The sequence below is a fragment of the Cervus canadensis genome, chromosome 8 (genome assembly GCF_019320065.1).
Source record: "Cervus canadensis isolate Bull #8, Minnesota chromosome 8, ASM1932006v1, whole genome shotgun sequence".
NCBI lineage: Eukaryota > Metazoa > Chordata > Mammalia > Artiodactyla > Cervidae > Cervus > Cervus canadensis.
In genome coordinates, this window is record NC_057393.1 from 46,009,872 (window position 1) to 46,015,987 (window position 6,116).

General features: G+C 33.8%; 1 non-coding gene across 1 annotated transcript; it reads right to left on the reverse strand.

The window, feature by feature from the left end:
• Positions 1 to 1,048: 1,048 nt before the first annotated feature.
• Positions 1,049 to 1,155, reverse strand: LOC122446865. The gene has a single exon (XR_006271025.1). It is a non-coding gene; the product is annotated as a U6 spliceosomal RNA (small nuclear RNA).
• Between the last annotated feature and the right edge of the window lie 4,961 nt (positions 1,156 to 6,116).

The window sequence follows — 6,116 nt, forward strand, 5'->3', positions numbered from 1 at the left end:
AGATCACTAATTAAATACTCTTAGATTAGTTATGCTAATGGAAAGTAAAGTTGGGAAAATTTTTTTTGACCTATTCTAGGTAATCATTCTTACAAATTTTTATTGCCTACAAATAAATTCAGGGTATTAATGATCCATATCTCTAGTGAAATGAGATCTTTCATTGCTATAATTCAAAGAGAAAGTATTTCCATTAAATATTTTAGATCTGGAGTTAACATTTTTTGCCTATAAATTAAGCCTCCCCATAAATAAATGTTCAATTAACTTGCCCTGATTTCCTTTAAAGGATCATAAATTCAACTGTAATAGCTATCTCTTTATTTAAAAAAAATGCTGTAAGAAATCAAAAAGAATATAATAATCAGGGACATAGAATAACACATTTCAAAGATCAGGAGTTTTGCCATGTTGTCAAGATGTGTCACCATAAGTAGTTGAAAAAGAAGTAAAATATGAATACTTTGAAAATTTCAAGTTTCATCTATCTTTATCAATCCTTAAATTGTCATAGAATTCTAAAGTTAATATTTAAGCAATAACCCTAACGGGTTATTTCTGGTTACATCTTAAGAAATCTGGTGTCAAAATTTTCAAATGACTATTTCTCTTTCTGTTCCAAGTAAGGTATCAATTTGCAATTTATTCCTAGAGAATGGAGAAAAATCTCTTAAAAAAAATTTAATCCTCAATCAAATTTTACCAACTTATAATGTCATAAGCATTCATATAAACTACAGTTTTCTATGATGTCTTATTTGATGTGATATCACTTTACCCAGGGGAAAAAAAATCAATCAGGATTCCTAATTCATGCAGATCTTAACCATCAAGGTTCTGCTTTTCCAAAAGTAAAACTGTTTATGCACTAAAGTTTTATATGTAACACTTACTTTAGACATGAACTTCACATGATACAAATCAAAAATTTTTTTTGTATTATACAAATGATTCTACCATTTAGTTTGATTTTTATTTTGCTTCTTACACAGTGTTTATTTATTTTTTTTCCATTAATTTTATTAGTTGGAGGCTAATTACTTTACAAAAAAATATGGAACGCTTCACGAATTTGTGTGTCATCCTTGCTCAGGGGCCAAGCTAATCTTCTCTGTATCGTTCCAATTTTAGTATATGTGCTGCCGAAGCGAGCACACAAATCAAAATATTTTAAAATAAATATGTTACTTGTCTTCAACTGCAATTATTACCTAATAACATAATATACAAGTCTGATAAAAATATAATAATTTGGCACAAAATCTCCCCATTAAATCTACTAGAAATTATCAATAGATTCCATTACTGTATTTTTCTCTCAGTAATTAAGAGAAAGGAAATTACCAATGTCAAACATATAAAAGCACTCTATGTATATGGTCAACTGATCTCTATCAGTTCTATTAAAAAATTATGAAAGTAGTCAAGATTTTACCAGATTAATATTTGATTAAAAGAGAGAGAATGAATATCTTTTTCAGACAAAACAAAAACAAGGAGGTTACTTTTAACATTTTTATTTTGGCTTGTCACTTAAAGGAAAGGAATCAAAAGATCACAGTGCTCTGTAACCACATTTTTACTACTCAGTTATGAGAATTCAGTCTTTCATGATGATCACCCAAAATGATCCTAACTTTCTATAAACATTGCTCCTAAAGCATTAGGATTCCTCTCTGAGAAGGAATTACAAAACCTAGATCCATCAATATGGTGATATCTGTTATCAAAATATATACTGCAGAGAGACTTTTATCTACTTTATCTATATATGATTTCAGAGGGGCCAAGATATGCAGGGAAATTTTAGTTTATGTTTAGTTCAGTTCAGTCACTCAGTCATATCCTAATCATCTGTTCTGCCTCTGTCCTTCACTATCTACCAGGGTTTGCTCAAATTGATGTCCTTTGTAGCACCAATCAGTATACAATTCACAGACATATCATCTAATTCTTCCAAAGGTCACTAAGGTATCATCTCATCATTATTTTAAATATTATCTCTTTTCATGTGTTGGAGTTCATATTTGCTAGCTATAAGATAGATAGAGATATAAATGTATTTTTAAGTTTGAAGTAAAAATTTTGAATTTTAAGGGAATTTTGAATCATATTTTGAATCAGAAGGGAAAGGAAGTCAAGTCACACGTACATATACATATACATATACATATACATATACATATACATATATACCTGGCTACTTTGTTCAGAAAGTTACACTGATTAGTATGAAATTTTATATTGGAAAAATAAAGAATATATATAGTTTCTTATGGGATGTTCCAATGTCTCTTTTAACATTGCAAAAAAAAAGAAAAAAAGTGTTTTGAACACACACAATATTTTGGAAGGAAAATAGACTGACAGTAGTCAAAGCTCACTTCATATGTTTACTGTTATTTATTTTTGATAAGAGAATAACTTGAGAAAAAGACAAGCTGGAATGTATGGAGATTTTAAATTTATGATTATTATATTAGAATCCCTATTTCCTTTCCTGACCAGAACAAATGGATATTTTCCTATCTTATTGAAAAATGACAGTGATTTTATGATTTTTATATTTCTGATTTACCAAGTCAATCATTTTTCATTTGCAAAATGAGAAAGGCAGTCCCTAAAGCTCTTAGATGGGGCTGTGTTTAGCTTTAAGATATAATCCATGTTTTTCTCCTGTTGAATAAAAACAATTTCAGAGGTCATTGCCTTCAGATAATATAATTTCAAATGATATATACAGTCAAAAACAAAAGCCACTCTTTAATCATCCCTAAGTACAGACAAAAATAAGAAATGACCAAGCATTCCCTTTTCCATAGTAACATGGTTAATGCTACTTCTTTATCAGTTATATGTATCTGCTTTAGATCTGCTCCAAATCTCTCACTATCTAAATAAGACATGTTAACATTAAGGAGACCCAGGTTTGATCCCTGGGTTGTGAAGGTCTCCTGAAGAAGGGCGTGGCAACCCACTCCAGTATTCTTGCCTGGAGAGTTCCATGGACTGAGAAGCTTAGCAGGTAATAGTCCATGGGGTCACAGAGAGTTGCATATGATTGAGGGAATAACACCTTCATTTCTTTCATTTCAGTGATGCTTCCTTATCAGTTATATGTTTCTACTTAAGACCTGCTTCAGTTTTCCCACCATCTAAATAAAACGTGTATATCATCACCCTGCTTATTTAACTTATATTCAGAGTACATCATGCAAAATGCCAGGCTGAATGAAGCACAAGCCAGAATCAAGATTGCTGGGATAAATTTCAATAACATTAGATATGCAGATGACACCACTCTTAAGGCAGAAAAAGAAGAGGAAGTAAAGAACATCTAGATGAAAGAGAAAGAGGAGAGTGAAAAAGCTGGTTTAAAACTCAACATTTTAAAAACAAAGATCATGGCATCTGGTCCCATGGCTTCATGGCAAATATTTGGGGAAACAATGGAAACAGTGACAGACTTTATTTTCTTGGGCTCCAAATCACTGTGGATGGTGACTGCAGCCATGGAATTAAAAGATGCTTCTTCCTTGGAAGAAAAGCAATGACAAACCTAGACAGTTTATTAAAATATCAGAGATATTACTTTGCCAACAAAGTATATATAGTCAAAGCTATGGTTTTTCCAGTAGTCATGTATTGATATGGGAGCTGAACAATAAAAAAGGCTGAGTGCCGAAGAATTTATGCTTTTGAAAAGTAGTGTTGGAAAAGACTCTTGAGAGTGCCTTGGACAGCAAGGAGATCAATCCATTCAATCCTGAAGGAAATCAATTAAATATTCATTGGAAGGATGATGCTGAAGCTGAAGGTCCCATACTCTAGCCATCTGATGCGAGGAACCAACTCATTGGAATAGACCCTGATACTGGGAAAGATTGAAGACAGGAGGAGAAGTGGACGACAGAGCATGAGATGGTTGGACGGCATCACCTATTCAATGGACATGAGTTTGAGCAAACTCCAGGAAATGGTGAAGGACAGGGAAACCTGTTCTGCTGCAGTTGATGGGGTTGCAGAGTCAGACATGACTGAGCGACTGAACAACAACAACATACCCAATCCTAGAATTACTCCTGCTTTTCAAGAGTACTCCATGAAAAGAGACACTGCTTCCTAATCCCTCACAAAAATCATCTAACAGAAGCTAGACTCATAACAGCTCCCTACTAATTCCCTGTTGCTGAGATGCTTCCTATTTCCCCAAGGTAGGCTGTCTACATTGTTGCAATGAGCCTAATAAACTAAATGTTTGCCCATATAGGTGTACCTAATGATCTTTAACTATAGGGAAATTGCATGACTGTGCATAGTAGCAATTTTTCACATATAGGAAATTGTACATATATGACACTCTGTAATCATACAATACTTATTCCAGTGACCTATCTGTATGGGTACTTTTTCTTTCTGAAAATTTGTGTTTATGCGAGACTATCAGAATAGAAACTTAAACTTTCATTTCTCCTTATTGCTTTAATTTAATACATTAAACACGTAAATACATTCAACAAATATATTTTTTGAATGACCATTATATGTTAGATACTTGTCTTTGCACTTGGCAACATTTGAAAAACTAACTCAATGTTCTTATACTTTAGTTAAGGAGCTATTATGTGTCATACCCTAATATCTATTATCTGATTAAAAATATATGATGTTATTAATATTGCCAGGGAAAGAGGCATTGCAAAATAGAAGTATTTAAATAACGGTAAAGTAGAAGGAAAGTGTTAGTATGAGTAGGTAAGTGTTAAAACAATTTTCTATTTGTTAAGATTTCTTACTCTCTATCCTGTCTATATTCGCATTAACCTTATTCTGAGATCCAGCTCCTTTTTGCTTAAGCTGTCTGTCATTGTCCTTTGTGGAAAGCAAAGAAAGTCAAAAACACACAAACATGACTACTCTTTCCTACCACTCTCCTGGATCGCCTGCTTCATAGTCATCTGTTTTGCCTTTCAAATTATCATATATAAGACAATTAAACATTTTGCATTTTAAATATGGATTTCTAGTTTTCCAGTATGTTATCTCACTTCTAAAAGCCCAATGGCAAAACCAATGCCAAGCATTTTACAGTTGTTGTTTTTTTTTTTTTTTAATTACAGCATCCCACTCTAAAGAACTGTTTATTTAACTTACATGCAGAGTTCATCATACGAAATGCTGAGCTGGATGAATCACAAATTGGAATCAAGATTGCTGGAAGAAATATCAACAACCTCAGATATGCAGATGATTCCCTCATAGCTCAGTTGGTAAAAAATCTGCCTGCAGTGCAGAAGACCCTGGTTTGATTCCTGGGCCATGAAGATCCCCTGGAGAAGGAAATGACAACTCACTCCAGTACTCTTGCCTGGAAAATCCCACGGACAGAGGAGCCTGGCGGGCTACAGTCCATGGGGTTGCAAGGGTTGGACTTGATTTAGCAACTAAACCACCACCACCATTCTAATAGTGGAAAGTGAAGAGGAACTAAAGACCCTCTTGATAAGGGTGAAAGAGGAGAGTGAAAAAGTTGGCTTAAAATTTAACATTTAAAAAACAAAGATAACATTCAGTTCCATCACTTCATGGCAAATATAGGGAAAAAGTGGAAGCAGTGACAGATTTTATTTTCTTGGGCTCCAAAATCACTGCAGAGGGTAACTTCAGCTGTGAAATTCAAAGACACGCTCCTTGAAAGGAAAGTTACAACAACTCTAGACAGCATATTAAAAAGCAGACACATCACTTTGCCAACAAAGATCTATATAGTCAAAGCTATGTTTTTTGTTTGTTTTTCCCAGTAGCCATGTATGGATTTGAGAGTTGCACCATAAAAAAGGCTGAGTGCAAAGAACTGAAGCTTTCGAACATGGTGCTGGATAGGACTCTTAAGAAACCCTTAGAGTGCAAGGAGATCAAACCAATAAATTCTAAAGGAAATCAATCCTGAGTATTCACTGGAAGGATTGTTGGTGAAGCTGAAACTCAAATACTTTGGCCACCTGATGGGAAGAACTGGCTCATTGGAAAAGACCCTGATGCTGGGAAAGATTGAAGGCAAAAGGAGAATGGGGGTGACAGAGAATGAGATGGATGGATGGCATCATCGACTCAAT